Below are 27,357 nucleotides of genomic sequence, written 5' to 3' on the forward strand. Positions count from 1 at the left end.
AGGTTACACAAAAAAAGCTGGAGAAACTCAGCGGGTGCAGCAGCATCTATGGAGCGAAGGAAATAGGCAACGTTTCGGGCCGAAACCCTTCTTCAGTCTGAAGAAGAGTTTCGGCCCGAAACGTTGCCTATTTCCTTCGCTCCATAGATGCTGCTGCACCCGCTGAGTTTCTCCAGCTTTTTTTGTGTAACCAACAACCTTCTTGACTGGTTCTCCCCACGGTTGGCCTGGTTTCCGACCTCCTGCCATAAACTAACCCCTCTACCCCCTTCCCCGGCAGCTTGCTTCATCAGCTTCATATCTTGCGCAAAAAAAATCAAAGTGCTGGAAGATCTTCGCCGGTCAGGCAGCATCTGCGGAGAGAAACGGCCCGACCCAAATCATGATGCCCTTTCCTTCCACGGATGTTCCTACTGGCTTCTACGCGCTCCTCTCTTCACAAAATCTCCCTGAAATCTCCCACCCCCTCCCCCCCCTACACACGCCCCTCTATTGAATCCCCCTCACTTTAGCTTCTCCCCCAGCTCTTTTGCTTCAACTGCCCTCCCCAACCCCATGCCAGTCTCCTGGCCCAAGCCCAGCTCTAAGTACCCTCTTCCCACAACCTTCAAATCAGCCCTTTCCACTGACTCTCTTGACCCGGTCCAGACCACCCCCACCCCCAACACTCCCCACCCACCCAACAGTGGCCCTTCCCTGCCGACCAAGGTGGCCCATCTAATCTAATCCCACTTTTGCCCTCAATGTCAAAGATAGACACAAGATGCTGGAGTAACTCAGCGGGACAGGCTGCATCTCCGGAGAGAAGGAGTGAGTGGGTGACGTTTCAGGTGGAGACTTTTCTTCTTGCCCTCGATGTGGTTGGCTCCTCTGCCACCTGGCGGGGCCGTGCGTCTCCCACTACTACCCTCTGCAGTCTCCGAAATTGTACCACCCTCCAGCCATTCCTTGCCAAGTGCATCGGCGTCTGGCTGAGGAAGCCACGGGGTGTGAGCGAGCAGAGGTGAGGAGAGGTTAGTGTTACACGGTGAGGTGGGTGTGGCCTGGGCTGCCCAGGATCAATGGCACGTCTCAGGAGCGACTGGGACCATCTGGAAATGTCCTCAACTGCAAAATGGAGGCACCAGGAACTGCTGACGTTGATATGTAGCGTAGAACACTACAGAGTGCTGGAGTAACTCAGTGGCTCAGGCAGCATCTTTGGAGGGCACAAACAGGCAACGTTTTGGGCCAGAACCCTTCTCCAGACAGTTTACGTTTTAATTTATTGTCACGTGTGAAGTAAACAGCTTTTGTTGTGTGCTAACTCGTCAGCAGACTGTCGCTTTACACTACACTTGTCACTTTACCTCCCCCCTTAACTCCATCCAAGGACCCAAGCAGTCGTTCCAGGTGTTGCAGAGGTTCACCTGCACCTCCTCCAACCTCATCTATTGCATCCGCTGCTCTAGGTGTCAGCTGCTCCACATCGGTGAGACCAAGCGCAGGCTTGGCGATCGCTTCGCCCAACACCTCCGCTCGGATCGCAATTTTTTTTTTTTTAATTTCAAAATAGACTTTATTCAATTGATAAATATATACAATTCATGAACTATTCGAACAAAAAATTCATCCGACATTTTCAGAGACTATACAAATTTTTTTCTGTACAATATTTTTACATTTATCAAATTCCACCAAACCTGACCCCCACCCGTGCCACTGTGGCCCCTGTCCCCCACCCGTGCCACTCTGTGGCCCCTGTCCAAGTAATAAACATATACAATGTGTGCACAGTTCGAAAATTCCATCCGACATTTTTGTAGGCTATAGAGATTGTTCAATACAGTTTATGTCTTTTAAATTCCACAAAAATGTCCCCCACCCATGCCACTCATGTGGCCCCCTGGCGTGGGATACCTTCCCTTAATTTAATTTGAGGGGCGTCTCCACCATACCGTGACCCCATGTCCAGCAGCGGAAGGACCCTAGACTGTGGCCCTCCCCCACCGAGCCTTGGCTCTACACTCCGCCTGATGCAGCCACACACAAAGGTGGCCATCAGGGTGAGGGCGACGTTGGGCACGCTTTTACCCCCGTTGTCTGCCGACTTGTACATTGTGACCCGTCGCACCCGGTCCATCCTCGACCCCCAGATGAACTGGAAGACGGCCCGGGTGATCCCCGTGGCGTAGGAGGGAGGGACAGGCCACACTTGTGCCAAGTACAGCAAACCCGAGAGCACCTCACACCTGATGACCAAATTTTTTCCGGTTATGGAGAGGGAGCGTTGCCTCCACAGCTCCAGCTTCCTCCCCACCTTGGCTATCCGCTCCAGCCAATTCTTGTTACTCGCCTCAGCCCCCCCGAACCAGATCCCCAGCACCTTCAAGAAGTCAGGCTTGATGGTGAAGGGGATGGAAGATCGGTCGGGCCAGTTGCCAAAGAGCATGGCCTCGCTCTTCCTGCGGTTCACCCTGGCTCCCGTGGCCGACTCAAACTGGTCGCAGATGCTGATCAATCTGCGGACCGACCTTGGATCTGAGCAGAAGACGGCGACATCGTCCATGTACAGGGAGGTCTTTACTTGAATGCCTCCACTGCCTGGCAATGTCACTCCTCTTATGCTCGCATCCTTCCTGATGGACTCGGCAAAAGGTTCAATACAGCAGACAAACAAGACAGGAGAGAGAGGGCAACCCTGCCTGACTCCAGACCTTACAGGGAAACTGTCTGATTCCCACCCATTGATTTGGACTGCACTACTGATATTGGTGTAGAGCAGTTTGATCCAATTTCGGATTCCCTCCCCAAACCCCATTTTAGAGAGCACGTCCCTCATGTACGTGTGCGATATCCTGTCGAAGGCCTTCTCCTGGTCCAAGCTGACTAGGCAGGCATCCACCCGTCTGTCCTGCACGTAGGCGATGGTATCTCTCAGCAGCGCTAGGCTGTCTGAGATTTTCCTGCCAGGTACAGCACAGTTTTGGTCCGGGTGGATTACCCGTCCCAGAGCAGACTTGACCCGGTTGGCGATGGCCTTAGACAGGATCTTGTAATCTACATTCAACAATGTTATGGGTCTCCAATTCTTTATATCCTTCCTCTCCCCCTTCTGCTTGTAGATTAGGGTAATGCTGCCTTTCCTCATGGAGTCTGACATGCTGCCTGCTAGAAGCATGTCGTTGTACACTTCCAGCAGGTCCGGGCCCACCCAGTCCCACAGAGCCGAGTACAACTCAGCCGGTAAGCCATCGCTTCCGGGAGTTTTACTCGAGTCAAAGGAGCGGATGGAGCCAGTCAGCTCCTCTAGGGTCAGTGGTTGGTCCAGACTCTCCCGCTTGCTGTCCTCCAAGACCTCCGTGATAGAGGACAGGAAGTTCTGGGAGGCGGTGCTGTCTGTGGCCTTTCTGTCATACAAATCCGTGTAAAAGGATTTGCAGACCCTCAGCATGTCTGTCTGCGAGGATGCTACCGAGCCGTCCTCCTCCCTAAGGCTGTTGATCACAGAGCTCCCCCTGTGAACCTTATGGAAGAAGAAACGTGAGCACGTCTCATCCTGCTCCACATGGCGGACCCTAGATCGGAAGATGATCTTGGAGGATTCAGAGGTAAAGAGCCGAGCTTGCCGGTCCTTCACCTCTCTAAGTTCCTCCCTCACATCCACCCCCCTCGACTGCAGAAGGAGCAGTTGTTGCAAATCTGTCTGGAGTTGACACAATTCCCTCTGACTCTGTCTTGCTTTCTGAACCCCTTTGGCTATGAAGAACCTCTTAATGTTCTCCTTGGTTGCTTCCCACCAGAGTGTCGGGGAGTCAAAGAGGGGCCTCACCGTTCTCCAACATGCGTAGTCCCTCTTTAGCTCCTCAACGTTCTCTGGGGTCAACAGCTTCACGTTTAACTTCCATGTCCCTCTGCCTGCCTTCCGGTCCTCCTGTAGGTGACAGGAAGCCTGAAGGAGGCAGTGGTCAGAGAAGAACACCGGCGTGAGGTTGGTGTGTCTCACCGTGACGGCCTTCGTGGTGAAGACGAAGTCTATCCGGGATCGGGCTGAACCGTCCGATCTCGACCAGGTGAACCGCGGCTGTGACCCGCCTGCAGGGTCGCTGAAGGCGTCGTGCAGCTTTGCGTCTTTTACCGTTTCCATCAGGAACTTGGACGTGATGTCCAGTCTGTTGTCGGCACTGCCGGATCGTCCAGCCGCATCAATGATGCAGTTGAAGTCACCGGCCAGAACGAGCTGCCGGGACGTGGCCAACAGCACTGGGAGCTGCTGGAGAACGGCCAGCCGCTCGCTCCGCACGGGTGGGGCATACACATTTATCAGCCGGAGCGGAGAACCACGGTACATAACATCCACCACGAGGAGACGCCCCGCAACCACCTCCCTGACCTCAGTGATGGCGAAGTTCCCTCCCCGCAGCAAGATCCCCAGGCCGGAAGCACGACAGTCATTGCCCCCCCCCGACCACACCGACAGTCCGTGGGGCCACCATCGCGACCACCTCCGATAGCAGCGGAGGTGTGGCAACCCGCACTCTTGCAGAAAAGTCACATCTGCCTTGACCTTGGCCAGGTACTGTAAGGCATTAACACATCGCGCAGTGCTCTTCACACTGCGCACGTTTAAGGATGCCAGTTTCAGCTCCATTAGAGTCACTGACCACTTTCATGTTCCCTCATGCCCACCGCTTCAGTGAATTGGCGCACCTGTCCTGGGCTCAGGTACCCGCCCTCCTCAACGAGTTGGGTTTCCCGTGTCGTAACCAGAGGTGTCGTTGGGGGGGGGGCTGCTCGTTTTACCCCCTTCTGGGTGCGCCGCTTCCCCCGTCTCTCGTGGCTGGGGCTCGGTGACTAACTTACTGCTCCCGGTTGCCCGGAGCTGAGGCCCATTGGCCGCTGCACTGCTCCCGTTGCCCGGAGCTGGGCCCCATCGGCCGCTACAAAGCCCGTGCTGGGGGGCCCATTTGACTGCTCTGCTCCCGGTTGCTTGGAGCTGGGGTTCATCGGCCGCACAAAGCTCCCGGTTGCTCCGGTGCTGGGGCCCTGTCCTCTACAATGCTCCCGGTTTCCCTGCTGGGGGCCCAAGTGCCACTGCACTGCTCCCGATGCCCTGGAGCTTGGCCCCATCGACTGCTGCGCCCCTCCTTGTTCCTGTGCCTGGTATGAGCACGGCTGCTTTACTGCTCCCCCTGTCCTGGGGTGGCCCCCCTCGACCACAGCTTGCAGTTCTTGCTGGCCTGGGGCTGGGTCCCCTGACCACTGCCGTTTTACGGTTCCTGGTGCAGGTGAACAATCGGCATTGGACCTTCCACATTCCCAGGTTTGTTACTTTTTGTGGGGTTTCCCGGTTGCCTCATCCTCCGACGAGGAGAGGTTGCTGCCTTCCGTCAGGGAGAGAGACCGTTTTTGGGGGTTTTTTTTGCGCTTGCCAACCGTCCTTCTGGCCTCTGCTCCTTGTGACCCTTCTTGTGTTTTCCATACGTCACCGTCATCCAATTCAGCTCCTCCTCCTCCACGTCTCGCACTCCCTGCTCCGTGCTGGACGTAGCTTCTGGCACTTGAGGGCTCGAGGGGTTGGGCTGTCCCCATCCCTATTGAACATGTGCACCGTTCTGCTGGGGGCTTGGCAGTGGTAGTGGGTGTCTCACCTGCCCTGGGGGTGCTGGAAACCGCCCCTCTTGTTGCCTGTGCGTATGAGCAAGCTCTTTTTGTGCAGGCCCTGTAAAGGTGGCCTCCCTCCCCACACAGGTTGCAGTTCTTGCTGGCCTGGAGTCTTTGGTTCGTGACCCTCCTGCAGATTTTTGCAGACCACTGCAGTTTTGGGCCGTCCACATGCCCAGGTTTGTTACATTTTATGCATAGTCTGGGCTGCCCCACGTAACTCAGGTAGCCTCTGTTCCCTCCAATTGCGAACACTGAGGGGGGGTAGATGAGAGCTCCATGCAGGTCCTTCACGTCCACGCAGTTCCCTGCTCCGTCGACGTAGCGAGCAAGGAAGGTGAGGACATCCACTATGGGCACATGTGGGTTGAACATGTGCACCGTGATCGTCCTTTCTTTCTGCTTTGGGAGGGTGAAGAGCGGCTGTACTTTCAGCAACGACATCGGAGCTTCACTCCCCTTCTCCTGGAAATCTTTCATAAACTTTTGCCATCCCATCGGATGCATGAAGGTAACATCGAAGTATCTGTTACCTGGGAAGTCCTGGAGGCAGTAGATGTCTCTGGCCTCAAACTTGCAGGTCTCCAGCAAGACCTTCTTCACAAACAGGTCTCGGTTTGCAATAACCAACTTGATCTCCCGGTGGCTCAGCACTTCAATTCCCCCTCCCATTCCGAATCCGACCTTTCTGTCCTGGGCCTCCTCCATGGCCAGAGTGAGTCCCACCATAAATTGGAGGAGCAGCACCTCATATTTCGCTTGGGTAGTTTACCTTCGATTGTTCCAGATCTGCAGTCAGCAGACTGTGTTCAGACTGTCACCTGTCCAGAGATAGACACAAAGAGCTGGGGTAAGTAACTCAGTGGGTCAGGCAGCATCTCTGGAGAAAAAGAATAGGTGACGTTTTGAGTCGGAATCCTGCCATGTCTATGCTCCATGCATAGGATGTTTCCACTAGTGTTAAAGTCCAGGACCAGAGGCCACAGCCTCAGAATAAAGGGTCATACCTTATAGAAAGGAGATGAGGGGGAATGTCTTTAGTCAAGAGGGTGGTGAATCTGTGGAATTCTTTGCCACTGACGGTTCTGGAGGCCGTCGAGTGATATTTTGAAGGCAGAGATTGGCAGATTCTTGATTAATACGGGTGTCATGGGTCATGCGTGGAAGGCAGGAGAATGGGGTTGAGAGGGAAAGATAGGTCATCATTGATTAAATGGCAGAGTAGACATGATGGAGCGAATAGCCTAATTCTGCTACTATCACTCATGAACATGTTCTGCTGAGATGCGCTGACCCGCTGAGTTACTCCAGCACATTGTATTCTTCCCAAGAGTTGTCCCGGATTCAATGGGCCAAACGGCCTCCCTCGATGCTATGTGTAGCCAAGTCCTATCGTACACAGTGGCATTGGCTTCTGCACGTTCTGCTTCCTGCAGCACTCCTTGCCCCATGGCCTGGCTTACCGAAGACCGGAGACTAGCGGCTGATGAGACTGCAGTTCCACCATTTATACCTTGGATCCTGGACATTACAGCTCACTCTCTCCATGACACACACTGGTCAACCTGAGGAGCACCTTCAGCAACAGACTGGTTCCACCAAGATGCAGCACAGAACGCCACAGGAGATCCTTCTTCCCTGTGGCTATCAAACTGCCAACTCCTCCCCCTTCTGTCGTGGGGGAGACTAAAGGGCCTGTCCCACTGTACATGGTAATTCAAGAGCTCTCCCGAGATTTTAAAAAATCAAACTCGTGATATGTACGTAGCGGGTACGTCGGAGGTCGTGGATATCCCGTAGCGGCTCGTAATGCTAATGGCAGGCACTCGGGAAACAAGGAACCTCGTGAAGTTTTTTCAGCACTGTGAAAAATGTCCACGAGAGCCCCGACCACCTACGAACGGCTATTACCGTAATTCTCCGAGTTCGAGTCAGGGGAAACTCGGGAGAACTCTTGAATTACCTCGTACTGTGGGACAGGCCCTTGAGACTGACTCCCCCCTTCCCCAATCTTTACACATCCACAATCCTTTCCACTCCTCACTTTAATTTCACGTTTCATGTATTTTGTGTTTTTATGACCGTTTGGCAGATCAATTTCCCTCCTGGGATAAATAAAGTTCGATCGTATCGTACCTAGGGCTGCCTCGTCAAGGCCAGCAGCATTATCAAGGACGAGTCGCACCCTGGTCACTCTCTCTTCTCCCCTCTCCCTTCGGGCCAAAGGTACAGAAGTGTGAAAACGCACACCTCTAGATTCGGGGACACTTTCCTCCCAGCTGTTATCAGGCAACTGAACCATCCTACCACAACAAGAGAGCAGTCCTGAACTACTATCTACCTGTGGTGACCCGTGGACTTTCCTTGATCGGACTGTGTTGGCTTTACTTTGCACTAAACGTTGTTCCCTTGTCATGTATCTGTACACTGTGAATGGCTCGATTGTAATCATGTCTTTCCGCTGTCTGGTTAGCACGCAGCAAAAAGCGTTTCACTGTACCTCGGTACACGTGACAATAAACATCGCTGAGGGATGGAGAGGCCAACAGGGGCAACTCTGCCTCTCCTCGCCCCCCTGGTTTCTCATCTCTCTGCGATCGCCTCTCATCTGGTGAAAGTGCGTGACTCCAGCTAATGCAGGCAGGGTCTGTTTCCAGAGTGACAGAGATAGACTGTGCCCATCCCCCACCAGGCAGCCAGTGTAATTCACTGCTCACTCTGCCAAGGACAGATGGAAAACCTTTAGGTGTCAATGGCCTACTTTCCGTTGCCACTCAGACGAAGATTATTTTTATCTTCTCCAAGCCAAAAGGGAAAATCTCTTTAGCAAAGTGTGAAAATATTTTCTCTTCATGATTAAATGTTTTTTTCCGGTGGGACTGGCGGCCTTCCTCATCCTTCGCTGGCTCAAGGCCAGACTCTCTCCCGGGAGCTGTGGGCCCTGCTTCTGGGAAGAGAAGAGAAGACAGTCACAATTCGTCCCCTCACTCTGGGGCGGCACGGTGGCACAGCGGTAGACCTGCTGCCTTACAGGTACACAGGTAGGAACGGTTTGGAGAGAGATGGGCCAGGCACACGTCACAGGTCAGTTGGATTAGCTCAATAGACAATAGCTACAGGAGTAGGCCATTTGGCCCTTCGAGCCAGCACCGCCATTCAATGTGATCATGGTTGATCATCCCCAATCAGTGTCCCAATAGACAAGCTCGGTTCTTGATTAGTACGGGTGTCGGGGGTTATGGGGAGAAGGCAGGAGAATGGGGTTGAGAGGGAAAGATAGGTCAGCCGTGATTGAGTGGCGGAGTAGAATTGATGGGCCGAATGGCCTAATTCTGCTCCTATGAACTTATGAAGTGCTGATTTTGTGATGGTGTAGGAGTCACTGTGGTGGATGTTCATGTTAAAATGTGTTTTTGATTGTTCTGTTTCCAAGATGGCTGCCGGAAGTGAGAGTGGACGCTGGCGCGACTAGCTGCCGCCGCTCTCTCTTCGAATTGTGTATTATTGCTGTCCCTACTACTACTTCTTGTTTTAATCTGTAAGGTGTCCTTGAGAGACCTGAATGGCGCCCATAAATAAAATTCATTATTATTATTACTCTACAGCACATCCAAGAGCTACCTTGTATCCACCCGGGAGAGGGATCTGGACACGCCAGGATTCTCTCAGCACTGATCGGGATAAGCAGCAGTCCAGGTTTTTGGTTCAAACACACAGGATCAGGTGAAATTGGTGCAGAAATTGGCCACTCGGCCCCTCAAGCCTGTACTACTACCTCGCTCCCGTCATAAGGCTAATGGGATCTGCGCCTCATAATTCCAATACACAGGAGGATGCAGAGCGTGGTGGCCTCAGCCCGGTCCGTCACGGGAACTGCTTTTCTCCGCATCTACACTTCTGCCACCTCCATCTCAAGACAGCACGGTGGCGCAGCGGTAGAGTTGCTGCCTTACAGCGCTTGCTGCAAGTGCAAGAGACCCGGGTTCGATCCCGACCACGGGTGCTGTCTGTACAGAGTTTGTACGTTCTCCCTGTGACCGCGAGGGTTTTCTCCGCGATCTTCGGTCTCCTCCCACACTCCAAAGACGTCCAGGTTTGTAGGGTGATTGGCTCGGTATAAGTGTAAATTGTCCCTAGTGTGTGGAGGGTAGTGTTCGTGTGCGGGGATCGCTGGACGTTGCGGAGGTACCCGGACGTGGCGTCGAAGGACAAGAAGCCGAAGCAAAGAAGTCAAAGCCAAATAGCGATTGGAAACGAAGACAAAACGCCAACGAACCGAAAGGGCGGGACGCCTAAAAGCCAACTAACAGAAAGGCTGCGTCGCCTAAAAGCAAACTCACCGAATGGCCGCTCTGCCGAAAAGTCAAATAACGGAAATGACGTCGCCGGGGGCGGGACGTCAGCGATTGTTCCACAACCCCGCGTCCATCACATCACTGGCCGGTGGAGACGCGAGGGTTTCTCACACAAGCCATTATTTGACTTTTCGGCAGAGTGGCATTCGGTTCGTTGGCTTGAAGGCGACGCATCCTTTCGGTTAGCTGGCGTTTCGGCAGAGCGGCCATTCGGTAAGTTTTCTTTTAGGCGACACAGCCTTTCGGTTAGTTGGTTTTTCAGCGTCCCGCCCTTACGGTTATTTGGCGTTTCGGCTTTGTTTCCATTCAGCTATTTGGCTTCGGCTTCTCGTCCTTCGACGCCACGCCGCACATGGGCGCAGACGCAGTGGGCCGAAGGGCCTGTTTCCGCGCTGTATCTCCAAACTAAACTAAAGAAGATGCTGCCTCAGGATTGCTGCATCTACTGCATCTTTGAAGCATCCCCACCATCCGGGCTGGGCCCTCTTCTCACCGCTACCATCGACTGGAGGTACAGGAACCTGAAGCCACACACCAGGCTCAGCAACCGCTACTTTCATATTTTCTTGAACCAACCTGCACATCCCAAATCATACCTCAGCAACCAAACCCCATGGACCCTTCTTAGACATTAGACAATAGACAGTAGGTGCAGGAGTAGGCCATTCGTCCCTTTGAGCCAGCACCACCGTTCAATGTGATCATGGCTGATTCTTGCACTGCTCTGGACTTCTTTTTTCCCCTAATCTTTTCGCACTAATGTTTTGTATTTTGGATATTCTTCATTTTGGAAGTTTTAAGTGTTACTCAAAACATCTTTTTCCCCTCTGTTGTTAGGCTTCTGAACGGTCATTCTGTAAGCTTGTGCACAGTCCGACAGCTCGGTATCATTGCGGACATTGGACGTTGGCTCTGGAACTTGTGCGCTACGCTGAGAAACATATTCTGCCCCTGTATCTTTATGTTTTGAATGTTGTTTGAGTCTAGGTGCCTGTGATGAGATGGAATCCCCATACACGATCATCAAACTCCCTCACTCAGCGAGTCACTCAGCGGGACAGGCAGCATCTCTGGATAGAAGGAATGGGTGACGTTTTGGGTCGAGACCCTTCTTCAGTCTAATGGGTGAAACGTCACCCATCCCTTCTCTCCAGAGATGCTGCCTGTCCCGCTGAGTTAGTCCAGCATTTTGTATCCATATTCGGTGTACACCAGCATCTTCAGTTCCTTCCTGACCAGAAACTGCACTCGACTCGACTGAGCTCCAGTGTCCAGCCTGTTCCCTGGAACCATCAGGCTGGGAGATGAAGCCCAGGCTGGCTAACTGAGCACAAACACTTCCCATGGAGACACAGTTACCTCCAGGAAACCCTGGGCTAGAGAGGAAGCAAACTAATGACAAGGCAACAATGCATGGACGCAAAATGAGTGAAGCATTTAAACTAACCTTGATGCAAGATTCTAAAAATTCATAATTAAGGAACATTTATAATGGATCCATGCTGCAAGGCCTCCCGTTTATCCACAGTGAACCTGTCACAGGAGTCCAAAAGGGGTGGCATGGTGGCACAGCAGTAGAGTCGCTGCTTTACAGCGCCAGAGACCCGGGTTCAATCCTGACTCCGGGTGCTGTCTGTATGGAGTTTGTACATTCTCCCTGTGACAGCATGGGTTTTCTCTGGGTGCTCTGGTTTCCTCCCACACTCCGAAGACATACAGGTTTGTTGGTTACTAGGCTTTTTAATTGTCCCTGGTGTGCGTAGGATTGTGTTAGTGTACGGGGATCGCTGGTCGGCGCAGACTCGGTGGGCCGAAGAGCCAGTTTCGGCGCTGTATCTCGAAACTAAACTATATAAACAAATTCAAGATGTTCAAAATCTCAAATAAAAACAGAAAAGGCTGGGGATACTCAGCAGGTTAAGCAGCGTATGTGGAGAGAGAGGAGAGTCTGTGCTTCTCCAGCATTCTCATAATGGTGATGAGTGAGTGTGTTGTTTCATATCTTTCCCTGATTTCTTTCCACATAAGTGAATACAATTTGGTGACAAGTTGTGACACAGCTTAACCTAAACCCATTCCACACATGTTGATGGTTGGAGTTATTATTGTCATGAGTACCAAGGTGCAGGGAAAACATTTGTTTTTGCATGATATCCAATCAAGTCAGATAACTTCATATACGTAAATATAATCGTCAAACTATAGGGTGACAAAGAGCAAAGGGGGAGATACAGAGTGCAGAATATAGTTTAAGAAGGAATTGCAGATGCTGGAAAATCGAAGGTAGACAAAAATGCTGGAGAAACTCAGTGGGTGAGGCAGCATCTATGGAGCGAAGGAAATAGGTGACGTTTCGGGTCGAAACCCTTCTTCAAATGTTCAAAGGTTCTTTATTAGTCACATACACCAATTGGTGTAGTGAAATGCGGATTGCCATTGCAGCACATAAAAAAGAATACAACATGACAATAATAAAGACATTTAAACATAAAAACATTCCCCCACAATGGTTCCCACTGAGGGAAGTCCAGTCCCCATCCCCATGTCCACCCATAGTCGGGCCTATTGAGGCCTCTGCAGTCGCCTTTACGGAGGCCCGATGTTCCAGGTCCTTCTCGCTGGGTGATGGTGCTCCGGCGTCGGGAGAATCCTCTCAGCGGCATGGGACGCCTGGAACGGCCGCTTCCTTACCGGAGACCGCGGCTTCTGAAGCAGACAGGCCGCGCTGGATGGAGCTCCACCACTGGCGATCTCGGCGAGAGATCCCAGGCTCCCGATGTTAAAGTCACCGCCGCAGCCCGCAGCTGGCCGCTCCATAGACCTGCAACTCCGCCATGTTTCATCGGCGTTCCCAGCATGTTTCATCGGAGTTCCAGCGCGGCGACCCGGGCAAGGCATCGCCCGCTCTGCAATAGCTCTCCAGCGCTGTGCCGCTGCTAAAGCCAACGATCTGGCCAGTCCTCTCAGGAAACACTGGACGGGTCGAAGTTGCTGGTCGGAGGAAAGCAGCCTCTCCGACCAGGTTGGGACTTGAAAAGAAGTTTCCCCCTTCACCCCCCCCCCCCCAACCACCACATAAATAAGACTAAACCTCTGTAGATCAGTGCATGTTCCTTTAACATAGTGACCTCACCACTACTAACCACTCCCCATTGTCTCTAGTATAATTGTAGTGTCCCCACCTCCAGCTCGCTCTCTAGCTCCAGTGATGACCACGGACAGCTATTGCAAAGTGTGTGTTAGTGATTGTAATAAACAGTTAGTAAAAGACTCTGTGTAGGATCAAGTCATTTTACATGGTGTCAGAAGTGGGATACGAACCCACGTCTCCAGAGGTGTTCTGGTTCCAGTGGGGAAGGCAACGCTTATCTGCACAGTCCTTGAGACCTCTCGGCCCCTCACCTTCCACCTGCTGGATTCTGACAACGTCACCCTGTTGGGCGCCCGTGCGTGCCAGGACCTTGGTTTGGTTTCCTTACACCGCGGAATTCACCTGGTGCAGGCGCCCATGGACCCCCTGGGCGAATACCCAGACCGTTTTGATGACATTCTGGGACTCGGAACCGACACTGGGCAAAAACAAAACACTTTAACACACTAAAAATAAAAAAAAGAGGTGAGAAAACGGACAACTGCAGGCTGGGCAGCCGTACCCATACAGGATGGCGCTCCCTAACTCTTCAGACACTGAAGAAGGGTTTCGACCCGAAACGTCGCCTATTTCCTTCGCTCCATAGATGCTGCCTCACCCGCTGAGTTTCTCCAACATTTTTGTGTACTTGCAGAATATAGTTCTCAGCTTTGTAGCGCACAAGTTCCAGAGACAGAGACCAATGTCAGCAATGAGATATAGAGGAGACTCAGACTGTACGTTAGCTTACGGATGAATAAGGTGTAGGCCAATTAGGACGGAGATGAGGAAAAACCTTTTCACCTGGAGAGTTGTAAATCTGTTGAATTCTCTGCCTCAGAAGGCAGTGGAGGACAATTCTCTGGATGCTTTCAAGAGAGAGTTAGATAGAGTTCTTAAAAGATAGCGGTCAAGGGATATGGAGAGAAGGCAGGAACGGGGATGATCAGCTATGATCACAGTGAATGGCGGTGCTGGCTCCAAGGGCTGAATGGCCTACTCCTGCACCTATTGTCTATTGTCTATTGACTGTTCAGAAGCCTGATAACAGAAGGGCAGAAGATGTTTCAGTCTGGTGGTGCACACTTCTGTACCTTCTGAAGCAGGAATGATAGGGGCGGGAAAGATCCTCGCTTGCTTTCCCTAGGCAGCACGGTATAGATGGCATCCATGGTGGTGTGTCTGGTCTGTGTGATGGACTGGCCTATAGCTATAACTCTGCAATGTGTAGGGGTCTTGGGCAGAGCAGTTCCCAAACCAAGGTGTGATCGAACCCTCAAAATGTGAAGGAAGGAAGGAACCGCAGATGCTGGTTTATACCGAAGACGTACGCAAAGTGCTGGAGTAACTCAGCGGGTCAGTCAGCACCTTTGGAGAAAAGGAATAGGTGACGTTTCGGGTAGAGACCCTTTTTCAGTCTGAAGAAGCCTCTTGGTGTGCCAACAATAACCTCGTCCTCAACTCCAAAAAGATGAAGGAGATTATTGTTGACTTCAGGCAGACCAGAGGAGGCAGTCATACCCCCATCCATATAAACGGGACTGAGGTGGAGCGCGTCTCCAGCTATAAATTCCTCGGAGTACATATCTCGGAGGATTTGTCCTGGTCCCTCAACATCTCCAAGCTGATCAAAAAGGCGCAGCAGCGCCTTTACTTCCTGAGGAGGCTCAAGAAAGCCCACCTGTCCCCCCGGATCCTGATCAACTTTTACCGCTGTACCATAGAGAGTATCCTGACCACCTGCTTCACGGTATGGTACAGCAGCTGCACTGCTGCGGACAGGAAGGCACTACAACGGGTGGTGAAAACCGCGCAGCACATCATCGGTGCCCCGCTCCCTGCCATGGATGCCCTCCACCGAAAACGGTGTTTGAGACGGGCTGGGAAGATCATCAAAGACCCCTCACACCCCAACCATGGACTGTTTGCCCTCCTCCCATCAGGGAGGCGGTACAGGAGCCTCAGGTCACGTACTAGTAGGATGAGGAACAGCTTCTACAACAACACAATCACACTGCTGAACTCGGAGTCCCGCTGATAGATTTCTCTGGTCCCTCCGTCCCCATTGTTTAATTATTCTGTATTTCTTGATTATTCTGTATCTTCTCTCTTTCTATTTTTTTTTCCTTATGTACAACTACTACGGACTGACGCAAAACTGCATTTCGTTGTACTCATACTTGTATTTGTGCGATGACATTAAAGTTGAATTGAATTGAATTGACCCGAAACGTCGCCTATTCCTTTCCTCCAGAGATGCTGCCTGACCCGCTGAGTTACTGCAGCTTTTTGTGTCTATCTTCGGTCTATCTACCCACCCTGCTGAGACTACTTTTGTTGTCCATATTTAGTTGGACTTCTTTGCACATTTCAGGACATTCACATTGAGGGATCATTCAGAGGAAACGCAATGATCCAAACTCCTCATATCACTCCCCTGGGAGCAGATGAAAAGTGTCGAGGTGACAATGGAGAGGTGGAGATGACCCAGTCATCACCCACCCCTTTCTCCTCTGGATCCCTCTATTTTTCTTCCCTCCATCTCGTTCTTTCGACCCATCTCCTCTTCCTCTGGTTTTCCCCTCATTTCCCCCATTCCCCTCCTCCGTTTCCTTGCTTATCAGATTCCACCTTCTATGGTCATAAGCTCATAAGTGATGGTAGAATTAGGCCATTTGGCCCATCAAGTCTACTCCGCCATTCAATCATTTCTGATCTATCTCTCCCACCTAACCCCATTCTCCTGCTTTCTCCCCATAACACCTGACACCTATACTAATCAAGAATCTATCTATGTTTAAGAAGGAACTGCAGATGCTGGAAAATCGAAGGTAGCCAAAAATACTGGAGAAACTCAGCGGGTGAGGCAGCATCTATGGAGCGAAGGAAATAGGCGACGTTTCGGGTCGAAACCCTTCGAAATGCCTATTTCCTCCTCTCCATAGATGCGGCCTCACCCGCTGAGCTTCTCAAGAATCTATCTATCTCTGCCTTAAGGGCCTGTCCCGCTTTCCCGAGTTACTCACGAATTCTCCCGAGTTTTCCCCTTGATTCAAACTCGGAGAATGTCCGCAGCGAGTGCGTAGGAGTCCGTAGATATATGGTAGCGGCTCGTTATGCCAGCCGTAGGTACTCAGGGCATTAGGTAAGTCGGGACGCTTTTTTCCAGCATGACAAAAAAGCCCACGAGTAAAATAGTCGGGAGGATGAGTTCGTAGATCACAAAAATCTTGATTTTTTTTTTTAAGATCCTTTCAACTCGGCAGAGGACTCGGGAAAGTGGGACAGGCCCTTTAGAAATATCCACTTGGTCTTTTGCTCCCTTCGTCTTCTCCAGTGTTCACCTCCAGCTTTAGTTATTATCTCCACCCATCTCTCCCACATTTGCCAGTCAACCACTCCGCACCGGGATCCACCATTCAGTTGTCAACGTTCCCTCCACCCCTCACCTCTTTCTCCCAGCCATCTCCCCTCTGCTCCGACCCAGAATCTCGTCTGTCCATTTCCTTTGCGTGTGAGCCACTGCCTTCCTCCGGTATGTTGATGAAGATTAGCTTGTACGCTCAGGCCAACGCTCCTATCCTTCGTGAAGTCAGTGCGTGGGGATCCAGCACGTTTAAAGCGTCACGGCTCACAATTAGTTTTGTTTCGAGAAACAAGAGCGGAAACAGGCCCCTTCAACCCACCGATCCCTGTACACTGACACTATCCTACACACACTAGGGACAATTTACAATCTTTACCAAAGCCAATGAACCTACAAACCCATACGTCTTTGCAGTGTGGGTGGAAACCGGAGCACCCGGGGAAAACTCACGCAGGTCACAACGTACAAACTCTGTACAGACAACAGCCGTAGTTAGGATCGAACCCGGGTCTCTGGCGCTGTGAGGCAGCGACTCTACCACTGCACCACTGTGCCACCAGAATGTTATCCAGGATATGTGTAATGAGAGAGGCTCCAAAGCACCAAGCAGCACAGAAGCAGGCTCCTTCAACCCACCTCATCACTGCCAACTATGTGTGATGCCCAGCTACACTCATCCCATTTGCCTGCACTCTGTGAAACCATTGTCTCCCGTAGAGTTTTACAACTGACCTTTAGGGCAAACCTTAGTAACTGAACAGTGGATGCAGGTGAGGGCTGTTGTGGGAGAGATGAGTGGAGAAGACAAAAGGATCTGATAAGTTGAGCCCGGATTTTGCCATGTGCCATGTGCCATTTTTGATGATTTCACCAAGATAATGCCTTTTTCATGATCGAGTGCCTAAATCAGCCTTTTTTGGCCATTTTACCCAGACGGGACGCTGAAGGATGAGCAGCCGAAGCCAAGAAGCTGAACGAACATCACGCCGAAAAGCCGAGAAGCCGAACTAACACAATGCCAAAAAGACATGACGTCGAAAAGCTGCCGATCAGACATGACGTCTCCGGGGACGGGATTGGTCCGACACCTTGTCAGTCATCGACAAAGGTCAGCAATTGGTCCAGACATCCGTGTCCATTCGGTGTCGTGTCCGTTTGGTATCTTGGCTTTGGCTTGTGTAGCTTGGTTCAGGTATGCACCAGTGACCCCAGCTGCGGTAGGAAGATGTTTTTCACAACTGAAGCATATTCTGTCCGACAGACGGAATAGTTAACACCAGATAGTAATTATGTGCAACCAGGCAACTTTGGTCATTTAATGTAGTCTACCTTTATATTATCATTTTTATTTCGGTGGTGAAACACATGCCTTTTCATGCCTATTTTGTTATGCCTTTTTCAGAGTGTTTTAGTGCTTAAACATCCTGGCTCTACTGATAAGCAAAATGTGTAGAGCAATGTAAAACCAGAGGAGATGTATCGCGGCAAGCGAGAGCCGAGCCCCCCGGCATGCCCGGCCCACCCATCTACCACTGACGGCGGAGCAGGCCCGGCTATCCCACTGCCGACTCCGAGCTCGGCCCCGGGACCACCGCGCGCTGCCGAGATCGAGGAGGGACCCGCGGGCAACCGCTGAGACAGAGGGTGAGGAGGATAATCAAGAGTGGAGTGGGCCTGGTGGAGAGTGAGGGGGGGCGCTGGAGAGTGAGGGAGGTCGTCGAAGAATGCGGAGGGCCAGCAGGGGGGGGGGGGGGGGCGCTGAGGATGGGGGTCCCGACAAGGAGGGGGGGGGGGGGGATGCCCCTTTTCCGTGGTTACGTCCATGCCCGGGTGGTGTTAGAGAGGGACTACGCTCTGTCCATGGGCACCCTGGGGGATTTTGGGGGAGCGCGGGGGTTGAACGCATCCTTGACAAGGAGTGTAAGATAGTTGTATAGTAATTTGTCGTGTATTATGGTGCTGGGCTCTGTTTTGCTTTTTACTGTACTGTATACGGCGGCAGGCGCGGGCACACCGCGACGCCCTGTGTCTCCCTTTCAAGGGAGATGCTAAAAATGCATTTCGTTGTCTTTTTACTGACACTGACAATGACAATAAATTGAATCATTTCATTTATTTTTTTTATATATAATATTTGAATAAATATTTTTGATTTTTTTTTTTAATGGGGGGGACTGTCGAGAACAGTCGGGGGGGGGGGGGAACAGCTGTGATATACGGAGGCAGACTGTAAACTGTTCGGTGAACCTTTGTAACTGTCGGAGCCAGAAGCATGGCGTTACTTGTGTACTGCCTCGGTGAGGTGTGTCATATGCTTTTACAGGGCTGTTTGCAGATCAAAGCATCTCACTGTACCTACGTGCATGTGAGAATCAAGTATTATCAAATCTATTCAATCTTTCCCCTCTCACCTTGAACCAATGCTCTCTAGTTCCCTGCCCTGAGCAAAAATAATTTGTGCAACCACCCTAGCTATTCCCCCCATGATTTTATATGCCGCTATAAGATCACCTCTCTTCGCTCTGAGCCTGCTTGACCTCTCCCTATAGTTCAGGCCGTTGTCCTAACAACATCCTCATAAATCCATGCATTCTGTCCAGTTTAATGGCAGAATGACCAAAACTAGCCATAACTCTCCACGTCAGAGCTAGCTTGTCAATGTACTGTACCACTGTAACGTAATGTCCTGACGTCCATATTCATTTGCAGGAAGCAATTGCACATGCTCGCTTAAAGCAAAGATAGACACAAAGCTCTGGAGTAACTCAGCGGGCCAGGCTGCATCTCTGGAGAGAAGGACTAGCTGACGTTTCGGGTTGAGGCCCTTCTTCGGACTCGAAACGTCACCAACTCCTTCTCTCCAGAGATGCTGCCTGACCCGCTGAGTTACTCCAGCTTTTTGTGTCTATCATTGATTAGGAATGGTCAGCATGCCAATTTTGTGCTGAGGAGATCATGTCTGATGAATTTGATTGTTGAAGAAGTAACCAAGAAGGAGGATGAGGCCAGGACCATGGACTATATGGACCAGCGAGGTCAAGTGCTGCCCTGGAAGATCACATCACATGGAGTCCAGGGAGAACTAGCTAACTAGATGCAGGTCGACAAAAATGCTGGAGAAACTCAGCGGGTGCAGCAGCATCTATGGAGCGAAGGAAACAGGCAACGTTTCGGGCTGAGCTTCTCCACCACTTTTGTCTACCTTCGATTTTCCAGCATCTGCAGTTCCTTCTTAATAACTAGATACAGGATTGGCTTCATGGTAGGAAGCAGAGGGTGGTGGTGGCAGATTGTTCTAACACTAGACTGGTGCTGTGCCTCAAGAATAGGTGCTGGACACATTGGTATTTCAAGTTCAAGTTCGAATGTCCCATGCACCAATCAAGGTACAATATTTGAGCTACCATACAGCCATACTAAGTGATACACATCCACTAAAATAAAATTTAACATAAACATCCACCACAGTGGAATCCACATTCCTCACTGTGATGGAAGGTAATAATGTTCAATCATCTTCCTCCTTTGTTCCCCCGTAGTCGGGGAAGTTGAACCCTCCGCTGCCGACAGTCCGATGTCCGAAGCCCTCGCGTCGGGATGATGGAAACTCCGGCGCGGGACGGATCGGATACATGGAGCTCCCGTTTCGGCCTCTTCTTCTTACTGGAGACTGCAGGCTTTGTTCGATACAGGTCGACAAAATGATGGAGCACGAAAGCTCCATAGGCAAATAGCAAAAGTTCAGGCTGCGCTTCTCCACCACTTTTGCTACCTTCGATTTTCCAGCATCTGCAGTTTCCTTCTTAATTAGATACAGGAAGTCCACAGGCCGCAGCAGTTGTCGCCCACAACAATGAAAGCAGACGGCACGAATAGTGAGTTTGCAGATTAACTAAAACAGGGGCGTCTCAGACAGTGAAGATGGTGATCAAGGGTTACAGTGCCATCTTGATCAGCTGGGCAAGTGGCAAATGGTGTTTCATTCAGATAGTGTGAGGTTGCATTTCAAGAAACCAAACTGGGGCAGAACCTTCACAGTGAATGGGAGGGTGCTGGGGAGTATTGTAGAACAGGGGTATCTTGGAGTACTGCGATACCACTTCCCTGAAAGTGGCATCACAGGTAGAAAGGATGGTGAAAAAGGCCTTTGGCACACTGGCAGGTAGACAAAAATGCTGGAGAAATTCAGCGGGTGAGGCAGCATCTATGGATGGTTTCATGCGAGACCCCTTCCACCCCTGCAACGGAGTGTTCCAGCTGCTACGGTCAGGCAAACGCCTCCGTTGCCATGTGGTGAGAACGGAGAGGTTGAGAAGGAGTTTCTTCCCAGAGGCAATTCGGACTGTAAACGCCTATCTCACCAGAGACTAACTCTACTGAACGTTTTTCCTTCCATTATTTATTATGTAAAAGAATATGTGTGTTATGATTGTGTTTATAATTTGTTTGGTTGTTTTGTTGTTTGTCTTTTGCACAAAAGTCCGCGAGCATTGCCACTTTCATTTCACTGCAGGGTGCTCGTATGTGTATGTGACAAATAACTTGTACTTGACCACTTCCCTGATAGTGGCAAACAGGTAGAAATTAGGTGGTGGAGTAGGCCATTTGGCACACTGGCAGCCTGCAAACCGCCATGGAATATGATCAGCGGCTGAGGCATCCATCTCAGTATCCCCGTTTCCTGGGAGACCCTCTCCGTATCCCCTGATCCCCTTAGTGTTCCAGGGCCACGGTCAGGCACTCGCCCTCGTTGCCATGCGGTAGAGAACGGATGAACTGAGCCTCGACTACCCTCCCAGAGGCATTCGAGACTTAAACGAGATTCACCACTCTCTGCGTGAAAAAAGTTCTTCTCATCTCGGTTTTAAAGGATTTCCCCTTTATCCTTAAGCTGTGACCCCTTGTCCTGGACTTCCCTAACATCGGGAACAATCTTCCTGCATCTATCCTGTCCAACCCCTTAAGAATTTTGTAAGACTTGACTTGAGGTTGAGACCCTTCATCAGACCCTGACTGGTGGCACACTGGCCGTGAGACAGGGACATTCATATAGACGATAGACACAAAAGCTGGAGTTACTCATTGGGACAGGCCACATGTCTGGAGTCCAGAGATGCTGTCCGTTCCACTGAGTTCCACCAGCTTTTTATGTCTACTGTTTAAACCAGCATCTGCACTCCCTTTCTACATATCCCTAATCAACTGCTGTCTTTCCAACTACATGTATATCTTATCCCTCAGAATCCTCTCCAGTAACCACAGATGTTTGGCTTAGTGATCTGTAGTAACCCAGGTTTTTCTTTCCAGTTCTTCTTAAATAAAGGCACAAAATTAGTCACACCAGTCTTCTGTCATCTCATCTGTGCCTAGCGATGATTCATCATCTCAGCCAGGGCTCCTGCAATCTCTTCTCCAGCTTCATCAGTATCTGATGAGGCACAGAATATTTACCTACCTTCTTATGTCCTCAGATGGACACAACATGCTGGAGTAACTCAGTGGGACCGGCAGCATCTTAAACAAGTAACCCTTGCTTTCCCTCTCTCTGCATCCCTCCCCCTTCCCAGTCGTCCGACCAGTCTTAAGGGCCTGTCCCACTTGGGTGTCATTTACGCAACATCATTTATGCGTCACGACGTACGACGTGCGTGATGATGTATGCAGTCGCGCCCGGCGCCCCAGGATTTTGGGATTCGCAAAATCTTCGTGCGCCACCTGCATGACACGCAAATAACACCCAAGTGGGACAGGCCCTTTACTGTCTCCGACTACATTTTATCTGTTTGCTTTGTTATATTCTCCCAGCTAACAACAGATCTAACAATGAACTATTCTATATTTCCATCATCTCCATTCCTTTCGCCCTGTTTCCACCCATTCACCCTTCCTTATCTATGTTTCTCCCTCCCCCCCCCCGACGTCAGTCTGGAGAAGGGTCTCGACCCGAAATGTCACCCATTCCTTCTCTCCAGAGGCCATTCTAGCGTCTTGACCCAAACGTCAGCTGCCCACTCACTCCACGGATGCTGCCTGACCTGCTCAAGTTAATCCAGTGCAAGACTCCAGCATCAGCAATCACTTGTGACTCCATTCTATCTTAACCAGGGGGTCAAGGAAAGAGCATTCACCAATCTTTCCACCACTACGCACAAGAAGCAACAAGACAGACACCATTGCATGCAGATGCCGAGACGTGTGTTCAACTCTGGCTGAACAACTTCTAATCTTGAGAGTGGACTCGATAAGAAGTTCTTCACCATCAATCCCATGGAATACGATGAAACTGGACGCTTCTTCTGGACGTCATGTTGCAGTTGTATAAGACGTTGGTGAGGCCGTATTATTGGGACTAGCTTTGGACACATGTTCCATGAAAGATGTCCTGCTGGAAAGGGTGGAAAGAAGAAAGATTTACGAAGATGTTACCAGGAGGCAAAGGCAGACAAAAATGCTGGAGAAACTCAGCGGGTGAGGCAGCATCTGTGGAGCAAAGGAATAGGTGACGTTTTGGGCCGGGACCTATCTTCAGACAGAAGGTGCCTGTGATATAGGGAGAGGTTGAACAGGCTGGAACTCTGCTTGTAGGGTGATCGATGGTCAGCATGGACATCATGTGTGAAGCTGGGGAAGGACGTGTCGATGTTCGTCAGGAAGTCTGTGGGCTGAGGGGCCTGTGTCTGTGCTGTAACTATCAATCAATTCAAACAATCAGGGTGTAACAGCAATTGAAACCAAAAGGGAGATGGTTTACGCAGGAAGTGGAAGCAATCGCCCGCACGGAACGTGGGTGAAAGCAAGGTGGTGAGGTGGAGACACAAGGAACCGCAGGTGCTGCAATCTTCAGCAAAGCACAAAGTACTGGAGGAACTCAACGGCTCAGGTAGCTGTTACAGATGGATACCTCGCCCCTGTGTTCCTTACCTCTGCTCCCGACCAGACGACCACATTTCCGCCACCTCCAACGTGATCCCACTACCAGCCACATCTCCTCATCCCCACCACTTTCCGCAGAGACCCGTAAACTTAATCCAGCACTTTGTGCCTTTGTTATTAACTGGAATGCTGCCGGGATTAAAAGGTGTAAGCTCTAGTGGTACAGGGCCCTAGTGAGACCACACCTGGAGTATTGTGTGCAGTTTTGGTCCCCTAATTTGAGGCAGAACATTCTTGCTATTGAGGGAGTGCAGCGTAGGTTTACAAGGTTAATTCCCGGGATGGCGGGACTGTCATATGCTGAGAGAATGGAGCAGCTGGGCTTGTATACACTTGTCTCTAGTGTGTGTAGGATAGTGTTAATGTGTGGGGATCGCTGGTCAGTGCGGACTCGGTGGGCCGAAGGGCCTGTTTCCGCGCTGTATCTCTCATCGGCGGGCACTGGAAATGAGTATGGCTGTCTTCTCCTCTCCATAGGGGGTCGTGGGTCTGCAGATGTCTGTAGAGGCCGATCCGCGATCCACACACCTCGGTGCAACGTGGTTAGTGGAGACTGGCGGTGGTTGGGAGTTGTCGAGCCCCCTTCTCTCTCTCTCCCTACGGTGCTGTCGTTTTGTCTCTGCGACACGGCGTACTTCCATTTTGCGACGTGCAGCTCCTTCCTGCGCGGGTTTCCTCCAGGAGCTCCTGTCCAGTGCAATGTGCTCGATGTTATCTCCAAAACTAAACTAAATATAAAAAACTAATGGCAGGGTGCAGGGCGGGCACTGGCAGGGTGGGATCTGGATGTGGGTCCCCTACCCCCTCACGCCATGGGGCCACAGTTGGCACCAGCTCCCCAGTCGACGTGGCCACAAGATGGCCGGCGTGGGAGGAAGGGCAACGTCTCTCTCCGGCAGGAAGGGGCACCATGCCTGAGGCAGGTGCGGAGTAACACCAGCATCACTCTGCCTCTCGCCTCCCGACTAATGGACTCTTGGGCACGCCTCCACTCCACAGATACCGAAGGGCAACAGGACTTGTCTCAAAGGACAACACACAATGAGCTGAATGACGATTCCCTTTCACCATATCAAACTCAGCCAAGGAGTTAAACAAAAGCTCCGGCTCAGAATACAAGTCGCTGTTGACTTGTTTGGTTTTATTTCCCTTTGATTTCAAAAGGCTGCAGCAAGTGGATGGTGTTCACAGCAGCGCACTGAAGGCACTAATGAGGTATCTTTACAACGGGGGCTTATAACTCCAGCCGGAGATGTGGATGGAGCTGTTCTCCCCGTCCGCTCACAGCTCACTCAGCCTCTCACTGGTAGCACTCTGATCCGTGCCTCTGAGCTGGATCCAGATTAACTGTCGTTCAGTAGACCAGCGAGAAGGAGCGAGAGAGAGCGAGAGAGAGAGAGAGGGAGCGAGAGAGAAGGAGAGAGAGAGGGAGCGAGAGAGAGGGAGCGAGAGAGAAAAACATGAAGCTCTTCCTCACCAGCAAGCTGCAGGAGTTGAACATTAACGCTAAGTAGCCACAATGCCCAGCTGAAGCCCTGGATTAACAGCTGAACACAGGCTTCCTCAAACCCATGCATCCATCGCTGTGTGGATTTCTTTATGGTGAGTTTTGTTTAACCTTAAAGATTTGAATCTTTGGAACCGGGGTCTAAACTGTGTGTGTGTGTGTGTTGTGTAGACTCAGTCCCCGTGGCCAACACTACCTGATACTTCATGTGATTTACTTCCCCCTACACGGGATATTAGACCGTAGATTAGCTGTCAACTACTTTCTTTATTGCTTTCTCTCTCTCTCTCCCTCTCTCTGCCAAGTGATGGACTGCTTACCTTCGCTTTAATCACAGGCTTCAGCTGAAATGGATCTAAAGTTTAATGGTGGCACCGTGTTGTGAGGGAGAGAGCGTGTGTGGGTGGGGAGGGGGGGGGGGGGGGGAGGACAGGACGGAGAGAGTCAAGGAAAGGTGGAGAGGAGGAAGGGAAGAATGAGGAGGGGGGAAGGGGAAGAGGCACTAGGGGTGGATGAGAGACGGAGGAAGCAGGGGTACGGGGGTAAGCAGGGGGATATGGGGAGGGGAAAGAGAGATGGGTCGGGATCAAAAGGAATGGTGGTGGGAGAAAGACAGGATGGTGAGACGGAGAGAGAGAGAGGGGGGGAGAGAGGGAGAGAGAGAGGGGGAGAGAGAGAGAGAGAGAGAGAGAGAGAGAGAGGGGAGGGAGAGAGTGAGAGAGGAGAGAGAGAGAGAGAGAAGTGAGAGAGAGAGAGAGACAGAGAGAGAGAGAGGGGGGGAGACAGAGAGAGAGAGAGAGAGAGAGAGAGAGAGAGAGAGAGAGAGGGAGGGAAGAGAGAGAGAGAGAGAGAGAGAGAGAGAGAGAGAGAGAGAGAGAGAGAGAGAGAGAGAGAAAAGAGAGAGAGAGAGAGAGAGAGAGAGAGAGAGAGAGAGAGAGAGAGAGAGAGAGAGAGAGTGAGAGAGAGAGAGAGAGAGAGAGAGAGAGAGAGAGAGAGCCAATGCTGGGGAGAAAGAGCAGGCAGAAGCGAGAGGGGAAAGCTAGCCGGGTCATGGAAGGAGGTGAGGCCGGGGGGACAGTGAGCAAAGGGCAGACAATGAGGTTTTGATGAGAGGGGGATGATGATGAGGGTGAAGCTGATGATAGAGGGGGGAGCGTGGGGCCAGGACGGGAGGAGGGGGGGGGGGGGGGGTGTGTGAAGAGGCAAGGCATGAGGGGGGGGAAGTGGGGCCACAAGACGAGAGGAAGGGAGGTGAGGAAAGTGGGGACATAAGGCTGGAGGAGAGGGGGGGGGGGAAAGTTGGGAGAAAGTGGGGCAACAGGGCATGAGGGGGAGGGGGAAGTGGGGCCAGGAGGGGTGAGGAGGAGGGGTGGGGGCAGTGGAGAGACAAGGCATGAGGGAGGGGGGATATAGGGACACACTGCATGAGGAGGGATAGGGAGTAAAGTGGGGTCTGTGAGAGGAGGGGGGATGTGAGGTGACAGGGCAAAATGTGGGGCGACAGGGCAAAAGAGGGAGGGGGGAGAGAGAGAGGAAGAGGGGGAGGGAGAGAGAGAGAGAGAGAAAGAAAGAGAAGGAGAAAGAGAAAAAGGGAAAGAGAGGAAAGTGGGGCCACAAGGCATGAGGAGGGGAGTGAAGGAAAGATCATCGCTCACACACCTCTTGAATGAAACAGTTCAGAAATACTTCTTAACCCCTTCGGCCGAGAGGGGAGGAGAAGCTCTGAGCCAGCACGGCATCTGTGGCTTTGACTCATTGGAGCGGCTCAGTAGGGGGGCCGTTCAGCCCGACACGACCGTGCTAGCCCACGGCACATCTTTCCTGCCCATTCCTCCCACAACTCTCTCAGCCTTCGCCCCTCGTCCCCTCCACAGATGCCCCCAGGCAGCGCATTGCAGTTCGCAGCTCCCTGCACGGGTGGGGGGGGGGGGGGGGGGGATGTTAGTGCAGGAAGGAACTGCAGATGCTGGTTTAAACCGTAGACACAAAACCACTGGAGTAACTCAGCAGGACAGGCAGCATCTCTGGAGAGAAGGGCGTTCCACAGGGGGAATGTTCCACCGCCTGGAGTTTGGGTGTGATTGCCCGAGAGGGCTAGGGATAGGGAGGGAGAAGTTCCAACAGCTAATTGTTTAACGACCGGCTTGGTGATCGGTGGTATTAATCCCACCATGATGATCAGCCCAGTGCACCGTGTTAAGCTGTGATTTAACATGAAGCCAGAGCGAGCTTTGAGCTTGTATGGAGTACAGATTGTTCCCTCAAGGCTAATGAGGACGAGTCCATGCCCAAAGCATCGACTGCAATTAATTACAGCAGATCAACAAGATGCTGGAATAATTGCATCATCCTGGCGGCAACTCTCCCGAATAGTCCACGCTGTATTCCAGCCCCCCTTCCCCTCCAGTCCACTGCCATTCCT

The 27,357-nt window shown here is 51.6% G+C and overlaps 1 protein-coding gene across 1 annotated transcript in view; it reads left to right on the plus strand.

The window, feature by feature from the left end:
* The first annotated feature begins 24,214 nt into the window (after nt 1–24,214).
* Nucleotides 24,215–27,357, plus strand: part of LOC129713725 (protein shisa-9-like) — a 104,665-nt gene continuing 101,522 nt past the window's right edge. Inside the window, 1 exon segment of the mRNA XM_055662978.1 lies at nt 24,215–25,030. The gene's annotated coding sequence lies outside the window, so the exon portion shown is untranslated.

This window comes from Leucoraja erinacea, chromosome 37, assembly GCF_028641065.1.
Source record: "Leucoraja erinacea ecotype New England chromosome 37, Leri_hhj_1, whole genome shotgun sequence".
Classification (NCBI taxonomy): domain Eukaryota; kingdom Metazoa; phylum Chordata; class Chondrichthyes; order Rajiformes; family Rajidae; genus Leucoraja; species Leucoraja erinaceus.